Here is a 14,771-nt window from a genome sequence, read left to right as displayed (position 1 = left end):
CTGTATAGTGTGTCTTTATATACCTATTCTAAGGTTGGATGGGCAGAAGAAACCTGAAATATTTTTATAAATATACATTTTTTTTAACTTCTATGCACCATAAAGCCTTTCAACAAGTCATATATGACCTGGAGAAATGGCTCAACGGTTAAAGAGAAATTGCTTCTCTTGCAGAGGATTCAGGTTGGATTCCCAGCACCTGCACAGTGGCTTACAACTGTCTTTCACCTAGTTCCAGGGGATTCAATGCCCTCATTTGCTCTTGAAGAGCATCAGGGGTGCAAGTGGTGCACAGACATACATACAGGCAGAATAGTCATGCACGTACAATAAAATAAATAAATGAATGAATAGTTTTGTTTTTTTTTTTAAAGTAGCAATATCTTTTTCTTGGTTTAAAAGCCAGGCATTGTGGTTGCATTTGCCTAATCCTAGTACTCAAAATGCTGAGACAGGAGGATCACCAGTTAGCAGCAGCCTGGGTTATATAATGAAGTTTTTGGGGAAAAAAAAAGAAGCCAACAATTTAAACCCTATGCTCTAAATATTTTCTCCCTATCTCCCACTCTCCCTTCTCCTTTTCTTCTTCTTTTCCTGAAACAGAGTCTTGCTATTCAGCCCAACTTGGCCTTGAACTCGGATTCTCTTGCCTCAGCACTCCAAGTTCTGGGATTGCAGGTCTGTACCACCAGTCCTGACTTTAATTTGTTTTCTACCAGCAATAAGACATACTTTAACCTCAGAACATGACATTCTAAATGAACCTAGAATTCTGATTGTGAAGTTTGAGATATTGCATACAAGTTTATGAAGCTTTATATTTGACTAAAAAGAATTCTTGCAAAAATTTTAATATTGAGTATAATCTTTTGTTATACTTGAACCTCTCCATTGATTAAACCTTTCACATTGCACAAAAATGCATTTTAATCCATTTTTTCTCTACATGAAAAAATAGGTAATTCAATAAGCCTGGAGAAAGAAAAAATATCAATATACTAAAAGGTTTTGTTTTTTTTTAAATAGGAAGAATATGACACATTTTCTCAATTGTATTTTATAAAATACGCGAATCACCACTCAAGTGGAACTCAGCAATTAATTTATTTTCTCCTTATTTCCATATGTATTCTTCCTAAAACTAAAACTACCTTGATCATGGTTTTGATTACGAACCCCAAAAACAATTATGGAAATGATCTGTAATATAATAATATATTTTACTGACTGTCTCAGCTTTTTCATTCCAACAACTGAAACAGAGACAATTCTTTGCATGTTGAAATGTGTAATTATCGTGTATCCAAAAGGGAGGGTGTAATTTTCACATCTGATTACAAGGAAAGGGTGAGCTGCCGGGTAAACTTAGGCTTGTTTACAAAGAGCAGTACCTCCGATATTAAAAGCTCCAGACATGTAAAACAGAGAAATCCAGGTAGCATGTACAAAACTGAATAACAACCTTAGTATTTTTCTTGGCCCTACTACAAAAAACCAGAGTCATTTCTTCTGAATGTAGATTGACTCCTGATGAATTTAAGACTGAAGCATTACTTTGTTTTGAAGGTCTAGTGGTGACTGTACTACTACATGTTAGGAAGCACAAACACTATGTAACGTAAAAGGCAAGCCCAAATCCATTTTATGCTTACAAACGTACACGATCAGTTTGAACTACAGACTGATTCTCATCTCAACGAAGCACACTTGTTCCTAAAAGCAGTATCGTTGCTTACAAGATGTACATTGTCTTTATCTCTTTGCTGTTTTTTTTTAAACTCCTGATTTACCTTGGATAAGATCAGCTTGTGCTCATGTGAACTTACATTTTAGACATGTGGAAAAGATGGTATCGAGGCAAGTCAGTGCCGTTGATGGTGGCTGTCAGTCAGAGATTAGAGACAGGAGAACACACAACTGCAGGAAGGAGAATCTGCAGGGCAGGTGGGGCCCTCAGGAGCACTTTTCAGGGATACACGGTTGCAGCTGCTGTGTCACGGGGGCAGAGTTTTCAAATTGTAAAAGGGTTGACAATGAGACCTAAGTATGCCAATCAATCCTACTGCACCCCACAAAACGAGCAGCAAAGGAAAATACAGAGAAAAGAGATGAGGAAAGGTTAAAATCGATTTAGGAATAAAAGGCAATCGTATTTAGACTGAAAGGAATCCACTAAAATATAGTTACTTATCAATTTGGCTTCACAATCATATAGAGAAGGTAATGGATGTCAGGAAGCTATTAACTTCCATAGGTTTTCAAATGCAGTGATAACAGCAAGGCTGATTTTGCTATACTTCAGAAATTAGGTTGATGTGTGTGTGTGTGTGTGTGTGTGTGAGAGAGAGAGAGAGAGAGAGAGAGAGAGAGACTTACAAAATCAAACTTTATATATAAAAACTTCAATAAAGAACACAAACTAACCAAATGATTAAGAAAGAATAATAATAACAATTAAATAAAAAGTTATTTCGTGGAGAACAACTAGGGTCTGCTTTTTTTTTTATTGCCTAGAGCATTTCAGCAATGGTTGGAAACTGGACTTTTACAAGAGCCAAAGCTGGCTCCTTTTTCTTTATAAAGGATTCCACTGTGAGTCTTATAGTCCTCTCTCCATTAAATCAAAAAGGAACACACCTGCCACGAATACCCTTCATCAGCATCAGTGGGTGTGTCTGTGCTGGGGCCCCCATGCGGGAGAGATGCTATGGGTGTGTCTGAAGCCAGCCAGAAGTGTTCAGGAGGGGGACTCTGGCAGCTTCCAGGTGCTTCAGAAGCGCCCCAGCAGTACATGACCCGCCCTTACCCACCAATCAATGCCCAGTGCACAGCGCATTTTTCACCATGTCGTTAGAGTACATTTGCTTATATTTTGCACAATTTTAATTTAACCGTATTGATCAAACTGAACACTCAATAAGACCCTAGGCACCTTAGGCTTATTTAAATTAGTCAACACGAAGCAAGTGAACTAAGGAAGTAAGTGTTAGGAGATTTAAATACAGCAGAGCTCGCTTAAATAAATACCTGTTAATGAAATAAATCTATTAGATGAATTTACTTTCTCAGAATCAAATCAAAACACATAGAGTAACACTCGAGGGGATCTCTAAATGGATACCCCATAAGTGGATGAACATCTTAAATGGATAGCTGCTCTCGAAAGGTAAACAGGATTTTCATGTTCTTTAAGGTTGCTGAAAACAAGAAAAGCTGTTGACTTTGTTTGGGATACATTGTCATTCTTTGAGGTCAAACAACTAAAGGTGCCTAAATAACACCGTTTAAGACCTCGCTCTGGCTGCACAGGAATGAAGTCTGCCTACAACCGAGTCTAGTCATTTGTCAGACCAGCTACCGGTGTCGAGTTAAAGCAGAAAAACAGTTTAAAGGTGTAGTTACCAACACAAGGCAGAAACAGACTGGTTTCTTCTACCACATCGTTTGCTTGCCCCTCCAGAACATTCTGTAAAGTAGAATTAAAGCATCCATTTCCCCTACTCTCATTGACACATTCACGGGACTCAAAATAACGTTTTTGAGAGATGGGGTCCCTTTCACGGTGATGAAACACATATCTTGAGATCCCCCTTACGAACACACTTCAAGTGGTCCTGGCAGGGCTGCTAACGACATGTGTACTGTCATGCAGCAGCCCTCTGAACCCACATGGCTTTCTCCTATGAGTCCTTGAGGGACCACATCTTTAACGGATTGGGTCTCTCTCCTCTACTGGCTGACCTATGTGGTGTGCTATCAAAATGAGGAAAACTGGTAGCACACACCGAAGTCTTAAAGAAATGATGCCTATTTCAAATTCAGTGGGCATGCAATCTGCAGGGATTTTTTTCAGACCCTCTTTATGTAGTGTAGCCTTTCGAGGGCCTTGTTTATTTATTTTTTTTCCCCTGGCCTAATAAAAGATATTAGCTCTTTCCTCAAAGCAAGAAACAGTCCTATCATGAATCAGGCAACTGGTGGGAAACTGCTGGCCAGGTTTCACCCACTGAAATTCTAATCTATACTTTGTCTTTGAGAATTAAGGAGAAAATGCATATCAGCAGAATCTCCTCTCTATTTCATTTATAAATTACGAGAATGATGCTATTATATATTATTAATTTCTGCTGTTCTCCAACCCTGCTGCAGCAGTGAGCTGCGGATGTTGGAACGGTGTAATTATGTTCTAGTAGGGTAGCCATCCGTTTCCTTTCAAAAATTTACAGGATTCTTAATCACGCTGCTCATTTGGGTGCGCAGCAGCGAGGATGGCGAAACACAAACAGGGCACGTTCGTTTACATAGGAACACCTGCTTAGCATGACAGCAGATGTCAGTCAGTAAGCAGAACACAAAAGGAAAAAAAACATCAACAACAGCAAACTCACACCATTTTGATTTGATGCAAGAAAAAATCTTTGCAGAAGTGACGGCAGCGCTGGCTATTCCTCCTAAATCACAAGCAGGCTTTGAAATCTCCTCTGGTCACAGTTTGTGTGCCATCAGAGAGAAGGGGGGTGGGGTTGACCTTTACTTGCATTCTGAAATGGACCCTAATTCATTCTTTATTCTTTGGCAAAATTGCTAAAATGACTCTACGTCACTTTTCTCACCAGCACATGGGCGAAGAGTTAGATATTCTAAAAAAGAATCCCCTTCCCCGGTGGTCAGGCATCGGAATGATCGGACCATGACTTTAGTCAACTTAGCTCAAATCCCACCTTGGTCTCTCAACAGTCATATGACATTAACGTCACTCAGCCACACTCTTCCGGCTTATGATATCTGCTCATAAAATTAGATGAGATAATATGCAAAGACCTGTCATGTGATAAGACGTGCTGGTGATGGCAAGGCAGGGGTATTATTAACAATATGGTCACAGGCATCATTTTGATTCTTATTGGTTGAGCTTTCTTTTCTATTCAATGTATTAACAGTCTGGAGGAGCTGGCACAGGGAGTGTCTCGTAGACATCACCATCAGACGCTGTGGTGTTTTGATGTGTATGGTACTGCAGGATGACCAGCACAGTACTACTGTCTGCTCATGATGACATTCTGAGATTCATAACTGAGCCACAAAGTTTTCTGAACTGCATTCTCCTTGAATCAGAAGGAAAGGGGATGTGCTGTCTATAGTGCGACACAATGAAAGGAAGCTACGGGAGAGATACTTACTGTAAACTCACACCTCATCTTCCTAGGGCCACCCTACCCTTTGTAACCTGTACTCCAATTTTTCAAGAACATTTTGGCCTACTTTGGTCTTTTCTTTCTCTTCCTTCCTCTTCCCCATCACAGTTAAAATTCAAAATGGAAAACAGCTATCACACTCGGGCAATGACTAATTTTCCTAAGCAATTTTAGTATTCGGAATGTGTCTGCTTGTGCAGGACTGTGCGATAAAGACTCCCTGAGTATACATTGACTTGATACCCAATAATGGCTGCTAAGGAGCCGTTATGTAGTGCTGTGTCAATGATCCGTGCATTGAGGACTCCCCGAGTACGCATTGACACGATAGACCGGAACGGCTCAGAAGAAGCTGTTATGGTCTATCATGCCAATGATGTGCAGATATTGGCAGGGCCTCTGGCCCTTCCGTGGAAATGATGGTGTCTCTGAAGGAGCTATGGTGAGTACCATGTGGGTGCCATCAGCCAGATGACAGGGGCTTCATCTTCCCTTTGCTCTGAGTTAACTTCAGAAGAGTCAGCTCAGAGTGGGCGTCCACAAACGTCCATGGTCCCATGTCGTGTCAGCAAAGCAGAGGCAGGAGGTGACAATGTTTTGGCTCTTATAACTTCATGCCATAGAAAAAGAAGCTTATATTGTTAGTTGGGAAAGGAGGGACAAAAGTTAAGAGAACGTTTTTGTCGAGATTTAAAAGTTTCCTCTTTTCTGCATTATGAACTATACAAAATACATATACTTAATGCCAGACAGGCTTTTGTTACTGTGATGATGAAAGGGGTGTGTTTCTGAGATCAGAACATTTAATATGTGTGAAAAAAAATACCTTTTGTTTTCTTTTATAATTTCAAGAGTTGAATAGGTGTTCAAAACTCAACATGGAGAAAATGGTTCAAAAACCTTGGGAAGCAAAGGAGAAGCCCAAGAATAAAGTTTGGATTCATACATGCTTTACCAACTTCACACAGCAATTAATTCACTTATGGCATTTCCATGCCCCTCTTCAGATCCTTACAAAGAACACGGGATTTTAAATTCACTAGTCAGCACAAGATTCAAAATGTTCTTCATTAGAATCTGAAGCTATCCTCTAAATTGCTTTCCATACTACCGACAGGGAGCCTCATTATGTAGTACTATATTTGACCACCTTCTTTACATTTTGGAGCTGTGGATTTTGAATATTTCTGGTGTGCTTTAAGCAGAATCAAACAGAATGTTTTAATCAGCCCTATGAACTAGCCAATCTACAGAGTTGCATGGCCAACACGTAGGCAAGAGGGTCCCCCACATCTTTTTTTCTGGTATCTCCCATGGGTCATGGGGAAAGAGAAATCTGAGATGCCTAAGCACAGGATGATGGCAGAGGCTTGCAAAAACACTGAAGGGCCTTCCTAAACAGGATGACGAGGACAAAGAAGCCGTTAGATTAGGCAGAAAATAGCAAGGATGATCCTGCATGCTCATTTCCTTGAGAAGAAAAGAGGCCAACTTTCAAAATGACGTGTGGAACTGGAGGAAGATCCTCACCCCTGGTATGCTGAATAGCAACCATTGGCTGAGGGAGCAAAGGAGAGCTCGTTACAGAGAAGATGAAGTATAAGAATGGAGGGAGGGGACATCACACAAAACACCTACTACATGCTTGCCATCTGACTTGTCACTGCCTTTATCCACAGCTCTAGAACTTAGGCTCTGCTGTGACAAATAGAGATACTGTCAGGTTGAGCAATTTGCCCCGGGTCACATGCTGGTATGAAAGCTGAAACCAAAATTGAGCTCAGATGTCCAAAGTCTCACACTTGTGAAGACCCATACTGCCTGTCAGCTTCCCTGACTCTAAGGTCTCAGAGGTGTCACTGAGACAGGCATGGGGGGACGCAGAAGGAGAAAAAGGAAAATGGTTAAAAAAAGAAAAAAGAAAAGCAGACAGCCAGTTGATTTAAATACAAACCAAAGCATTCCAAATTCCAAACTGGCAAAGCTAACACAAAGTAGAATTTAAGACAGTGTTAGTTTGGGGGCAGGATTTTGTAGCTATTATAATACATGCTAATTTTTTAATATACCTATTGGCTTTGACCAAGTTATATCTGTATGTCAGGTGCTGAACAATTTACTGGTACTAAAAGGAAAGCAGAACTGTCCTCAAGACATTGACACACTTATGGAGAGACAACTAGGAACCAGATATTAAGTGCTGTGATAAATGTTAGCACAGACTATATCACTTGAGAAGTGTTTGTGGCGGAGGAGTGGGAGGATAGAATTTATCTTGTATACTTCCTAGAAATGGAGAAATAAAAAGCCATACCCATCACTGTGACTCTTTCTTCCCCTCCTCTTCCTCCTCCTCCTCCTCTTCTTCCTCCTCCTTTTCCTCTCTGTCTCCCTCTCTTCCTTCATCCCTTTCCTCCTCCTTTTCCTCTTTCTCTGTTCCTTCCATCCCCTTCCCTCTTTCTCTTTCTCATCCCTAATAAATAAATAACTTAGGTTAATGTCATTGCTTCGTCTTCTCAAAATTATTTCATCCAAAACCCAGAAACTAATCTATTATTCTTGTAGACCTGCTCGTAGCCTAGCGAGTCAAATCTTGAAATAGAATTAGAGCTGAGCATCTTCTAGACATTGTCCTTAGAATTTTGTCTACCAATGCAGTAGATCCTATCAATAAGTACTATCTCCCTAATACTGGAGCTCAGAGAGGTTGAGGAGCATACCAACAGACACACAGTAAATGAATTTGAATGAAGATATGTCTGAATTTTCTATTCTTTTGACTACACTGCACACTTTACTTCCTGGAAGGAGAGAGGAGAACTGGGCTCCACTAGTTATAAGTGAATGGATCAAAAGATGTTCTTACATCCGGGTCTGGGCACTAGAGATGAGAGCAGAGGCTCTTGATGCTGCTTACGCTAGGGAGTAAAAAGAAGCCCTGACTCACCTATGTGTGGACCAGGCAACAGCTTTAAATTCCATCTTCAGGGTGCTGCGCTGGGAGCCTTAAGAAGCCAGCTTGAATTTGTTTTCTCTTCACATCGCTTATGGATATTGTCCAAATTCTACTATCTAACAATTCCATTTAAAACAGCTTTTTCGAGCTGCAAAACTTATTTTTTTTTTAAAGGGCTACTTTATATGTGTACTGAGAAAATTAGGAAGGGGAGAAAAGCTCAGCTCAAACTGTGTCCCTACGTCAGCAGAGGTAGAATCTAGACAGGCAAACAGTTCAAGTATGAACTGCAACAAATACTGACCATGAACCTGCCCGAAAGCCACTATTTTATTCTATTAACACTATGAACAGATTTTAATTGTGATGACAACTTTAACAGGGGTTTAAAAACTAGCAAAACGCCAAGTCATTGTTCTTTTTTTCTGCAACGTAAATTTATTTCTAAAAGGATAAAGATCAGTGAGCCCATTCCCCTTCAATTCCAAGCCTTTTAAGAAAGGTAAACAATGTAGGTACTGTGTCTGCAGTTTTTAAGGGCTACTGTTCCTTTAATGCCCAGCTGGTTCTGAGATGTAATAAAATTGACATATTGATTCCTTTGAATTTACAAATGCCTGTTTCATAAACTCCATCTCCAAAGCCTAGGCATCCTTAGAGCACTGTCATTTTTTTTTCCAAATGGATCAATTATGTGCCCAAGTAATCCTGTTACCTGTGAAATCCATGCATACTTCTCCCATTTGCTGCAGTTCCCAGGCGGACAAACCTGCATTATGTACGCATAAACAAACAGCGCATTTCCCTGATATTAGAGATTGTTTTCAAAGTGAAAGGCGATCTCCTGGGTCTTTTACTCAGAAGAGAGGAGAGAAGAGAGTAGAGAGAGAGAGAGAGGACAGAGGAGAGTGGAGACAGGGAGAGAAGGGGGAAAAAAAAGGGAAATTGTGTCTGTTTTTTCAAGTAACTTTAACATCAGCCTGCGTGCATGTGTGTGTGTCTAACAGTTTGTTTAAATAACAAGGCTTTGCTGTGCTAAGTTCTTTACTCTAAGGAAGCCAATTCTTCATTTTAGTCTATGCAGGCTTATCACAATTTTTTTTCTGTCTTTTTTTTTCTTTGCTGATAATTAGTTAAGGGCAAATCATCCCCCAAGACACTTTGAAACAGTTAAAATAAAAAAATGGAAACCCAAAGCGAATTAGGTTCTGAAGTTTGCAAGTGTCATGAAGGAAAAAGAAATCACTGGAACACTTGATACTGGCTCCGAGATTTCCTTTAAACTCACAGGCCTTTATTGAAGCAATCGTAGATTCTGCTCCACAACATGAGGGGGAAACGCCTCAGTGAACTAACAGGCCTTTCCCATATCTTAAATCTGTAAGAGCATGCGAGCCCATTTGCATATTCGCATTGGACACACCCACCAGTACCAATTGCTTAAAGAAGGCTTATATGGGAATATGCACATCCACCGTGGTCCTAGAATCTCCTGGCATAAGAACGACAAACGAATGTGTTTTTGTCTGTGTATATGAACTCCCTGAGCGAGCAAAGTGCTGTGTGTGTTCTGCGCCAGAGATATGAATTCTTGCTTCATTCCTTCAGCCCGTGCTGCATCTGATTTTCCTCACTCCACTGGGCACCCAGCAGTCCAGTTACACTGCACCCGCGCTCCACAATTTGTCTCTAAGAGATTCCCCAAATCACAAAACATCTCCTCTGCCATCCAGTGTGCTCACCATATGCAGAAAAGAGGGGGCTTGAAAAATTGGGTTGTGCTTGGAAGCCTTGTGGCCTGGCCCACCGCTGCCCTTGTGTGGCAGTGGCTTTAAAGATAAATGGCTACATGTTAACCAGATTTGACATGCTGTATAAAGGCAGGCACCTTTGGTCCCACGACACAGCCAAACAGAAAACACAACAAGCAAGCCTGGCAAAGATGTCCGGCGTGAATGAAAGCACAACGATTTGTCACGTCGTGGTTACGAAACATTAGCAGCTTTGGGGGGGTTGCCCCGGGACAGCAGAGACAAGGCAGTGTGAAAATCTGGCAGATTGGTGATGGAGAAATCTTAGGCAAGGGAAGAGTTAATCGAGAAGAGTGGGGGAACGGACCCTGCCACGGGATTATTTTTGTTTGTTTGTAACGAGGAAGGTCTTCGTGTCATGCGCGCTAAAGTAGCCAGCCAGTGTTCTGGGTGTCGGGAAGCCCCACTGGTGTGACCGGCTGCCTATGATAAAACATATTCTAGCATCAGGCTCTCCAGAGTTGACCCGCATCTTCCCCTTTCGTTTTCAGAGTGACTTGCTGATGAAGGAGAAGAAGGCTTCTGAGGATGGAAGCCTCTGACACCCCTCTTAGTCTTATAGTCACCCTGAAACAGGGGCTCAAACTACCTCACTGTAACTTTTTCAACTGCTGTGTTTCCTTTGTGGCCAAATGGCTGTCCAGTCAGTGACCACTGCTGTCTGTGAGTGTGGAAATTCCACGGCTGTGGTAGCATTTAACACAAGCTTTCTTCCCGGCTCTGGGCTCAGGCCCTTCTAGTCTTTAATTTCCTCACCTGTAAAAGGATGCGTGAAATACCAGCACCTGCTTCAAAGCATCCTTGACAGAACACATAGGACAGTTTCAAAGGCATTAAATGCTCTAGCAGCTCTCTCTATCTCTCTATCGCCAGGGTTGGTTATGGCATCTCCTGAAGGCTCAAGGCACCTGCTGTGAAGCACAGTGTGGTTGTGCCTCTGCACCTCCAGGAAAACGCCACAATCTCGTCCTCACCCATGTGCTGGCATGATGGGGGTAGGAGAGTCTTGTGCTTCAACTCCCTTCCAGAGACTGAATTTCAGCTCACCTCTCCACATGCGCTCCGTGTTCCAGACATCTTCGATGGCTGGCCTTACTTTAACCTTTAGCCCTCTGTGTCCCAAATGTTTGCTCCTGCCATCTTCTTGACCCACGACACCTTTCCTCACTCCACTTTTAGAATCCATGCTGTATGACCATCTTTCTCTCTGCAGCTAACTCTCCAGGAGGTACCCCTTGCTACCTGCTCCCAGGCCCAGTTACTGTTTTCTGTATTCTTTCTTCACGGGATGCACAGCTCCATCCAACACGATCCCATTTTCACCACTCAACCAGTGCCTCCTTTCTCACTACACAGTGAGCTCCATGGCACCTAGTTCCATCCATCACCCGCGATGGTTGGTAGGCATGCGGAGCGTAGAATGAATGAACCCCGCAAGTTAGGGCTAAAAGACCAGACACCTAAAAAAGGATAGAGTGACACACGTTTTTATCATTTCTAGAAAGAAGAAAAAAGTTTGTTCTCTCAGAATGAAAAGTTCAGATAACCCCCAGGAATAAAGGTGGAAGAGACTCTGATGATAAAGAAAAACGTAGTGTCTAAGGATGTGACTTGATTGGCAGACGGCTGGCCTCACATGCACAAGACCTCATGCTCAATTCCTCACACGGCACTGAAGCTGGCATGGTGGTGCGCACTTGTAACCGCGGGAAGGATTTAGGAGGTTGAGGCAGAAGAATCAGAGGCTCAAGGTCAACCTCTGCCACACAGTAAGTTCAAGAGGCCAGCCTGGGATGCATGAAACTTTGCATTTTCGTTCATGAATCTAACATCACCCTCAAAGAGGAAGAGTGAATAAACCAGGTGACCCTACATGGCAAACTTGGAAAAGAAAAAAACTTTACAAAAGGACCCGGGAGCCAGAACAGCCAAGCATCCCATGCTTCTTCAGAGGATGCCTCCTAAGGATGGGGAAAAGAAACTGGCCAGAAGAAGTTTGTCTGGAAGATGCTGTCACTGCCAACATGCTAACACAGGTGCACTGTCTTAGCTAGGTAGCTCCACATGGCCCTGACCTTGCCTGCTGGCAGGGCATCAGAACCAAATGTTAAGAGACCAGGAGATTCCTACCACAAAGTCTGCGAGGCTATGAGGGGCCTGGAGCTCTGCTGACATCTGTGATTTGCTCAGTTTTGGAACTTCTTATGAGCTCAGAACCAGAGCAGCCTGGAGTTCATCACATCCCTACTCTACCTCACCCCTGAAATCCGAGCCAAGCTCTGTGTGTCTGGAGGCCTTATGTTCCCAGGTTCTGGAGGGAACCTATGAAGTGGGCCTTAGAAGAGATCTGCCCTTCCCTGCTTTCACTGGAGGCAGGCTGTATATAGAATATGGAACCATGGTTATCACAGTTATTGGAAGACAGGAGTGGTGAACAGAGCAAGATAACTATGACCTTTCGGGACTAATTTTTCCTCTACTCGTAATATTAAATGGGAAACAGATTTAAATATGGGAGAAGTGACGGCATGCTACTTGGAACAACCAGTTGATTTGCCAGTGCCTCTAAACTGCTCATTTCATTTGTATCCTAAAAATGATGAGGGCGGGCCAATGAGGAAGACCTGATACCAGACCTGGAATGGTAACACAACCCCAGATTTAGAGGGTTCCTTAGCTTTTCATCCCTCCCTGCAAAATGTCAAGAATATCCATAAGATGTCTTCAGAGAGAAAGCATGGCCTTTCTGGGAAGAACCCTGCCAAACATTTTCCATGAAAGAATTCAATGATTGAACTGATTTATGGCAGTTAGCGTATTCTCTGGACTAGTCTACCTGGATAGAGAGGCATCTTTAGGCAGTGTGCAAGAGAGAAGAGAATGTTTAGGAAGCCCACAGATGTTAGACCTGTCCAGCCAGACACCTAGACTCATATTTGAGGTTCATTTTTAAAATCTTTAGATTCATATTGTTTGGAGAATCAGGGCAAGCAGATGAAAGTTAAATTTTTCACATTAGCGAGAGATGCTAAAGACCGAGTGTTCCTCACCTTAGCAGTGCAAATAGCAGTAAAATTTGGATTCCTAAATACAAATAATTTAAAATAGCATCTAGATGATAAATTTACTCATGTGCCAAAAGAGAGTGCTTGAACTCTACTGCTGATGCTCTGCTTTGTTAGAAAGCGGCGTGTTAGCCGAAAGACAGAAGATATTCATAAGCAGAATTCATGTGTAAGGGAACTGTTTCTAGGAGTAACTTCTAGCCATCTCATAGGTTTATAGCTCTGTTATAAGTTTCTGTTTCTTCCTTAAACTTTAAAAGTTAAGTGTCAAGTATCTGTTGGATTCGTCTATGGTCTTTTCGGATGTACCACCTCCATCACGAAAAGCCACCCTTCTATTTTCTCTTGTATTGATGGGAACTCTTCTCAGCAAACCAAATCTATCCCAAGCGCACAGATCTGGCCTCTGCAACCATCTTGAGCCTGAGATTTGTGTCACTACGTTCCCTAATGTGGGTTGAGGATATGTGTAAGAGAAAGTAAAAGCTGATGGACTGTACCATCTATGCCAGCGTTTGCTCAGCGTTTGGTACAAACGGGAGAGGAAAAGATACAAAATGCATGGATTGATTTTCAAATTACCTCAATATTTTGAAAACATTTTCACCTGCATGCTGAGAATGCTAAGAAAGGCAAGGAAGGCAATTGTGCATTTGCACAGCCTCCGCTGCATTCATTTATAAATTACCTCATCACTGACTGAAATTAACACTGATTCTTACAGGCAATTTCTCAATTTCCAATGCTAATTACATTTTTTTTACTTTTAAATTCTGTACCACCTGTTTTGGGCAAGACATCTTAGGCAGCGCGACCGCATTTAATCACAATTTTAATTAACCGCCCTGTAGATGTGAAAAAGAAGCAATTATAATGTAGATGAATGATGATTTTTCTGCATTAAATTGTTTTGTTTCCCTGGTATGTTGATTGTAACACAGCACACAAATACAGTAACTGTACAATTTTTTTCTATTGTAATTTAGTAATTGTTTTTGGAAAACCAGTTTGGGAATGAGTGACTTCATCTGTTTACAAATTGATTGATACTGTTCACTCGCTGATTGCTGCAGCGTATATTTTGGTATTGCACAGCCTAGCATAAAATATAATTAGGGATGCACAGGCTTCGCAGCACCATTTTGGAATCTGAAAAATCAACTGTAGCTGAAGTATGTTTTCCTTGAGCATACTAGTATCAGTTGGGGCTGATGAAACGATAATCAAAACAATGGGCTCCCCAATTCGACGACTAGTCGAAGCCCTTGGTTTCAATCTGATAGTCTAATATGGTAACTTTATGAATTAGTCTGTACTAGGCCCGGGAGCTGGGGGCTGGCAAGTCTGGAGCTTGCACAACTCCCTCAGATCGGTATCATAAGAAGCACCCGCATAAGGTAAAGAAACAATGATGGGGAGGAAAAAAAAAGTTATTGCTTCAAGACTGGAAGGATTGCTGTTGCCACCCGGTCGCAATGCACCAGCGCGCTGCAGTACTGTTGTATCTCATCTCCACGCGATGATGCAATGAGATCAAATTCATGCTCCTGGCTTGCAGATACAGATCATTAAAGCTGTACCTCGGTGCAGATAAATTCAAAGATCTTACTTATGTGAAGCAGAGCTTGCTCCTTGCACGGCTAGGGAAGGGAATTCAAGGGGCGGGGGTGGGGTAGGGGCTGGGGCGCAGGCATGGATACTTGTTTCGGAAACCTTATGTCAACCGTATGCTAAGTAGAAGGTC

At 41.9% G+C, this 14,771-nt stretch overlaps 1 protein-coding gene across 4 annotated transcripts in view; it reads right to left on the bottom strand.

Annotated features, from left to right (window-relative positions):
- Window positions 1-14,771, bottom strand: part of LOC121462630 (zinc finger E-box-binding homeobox 2) — a 132,281-nt gene that overhangs the window by 94,053 nt on the left and 23,457 nt on the right. The window lies entirely within an intron of this gene.

The sequence above is a fragment of the Microtus oregoni genome, unplaced genomic scaffold (assembly GCF_018167655.1).
Source record: "Microtus oregoni isolate MIOR12 unplaced genomic scaffold, Mior012 000025F_ref0000491, whole genome shotgun sequence".
NCBI lineage: Eukaryota > Metazoa > Chordata > Mammalia > Rodentia > Cricetidae > Microtus > Microtus oregoni.
The sequence above is the reverse complement of the archived record's forward strand: the minus strand, read 5'-3'. Positions and strand labels throughout refer to the sequence as shown.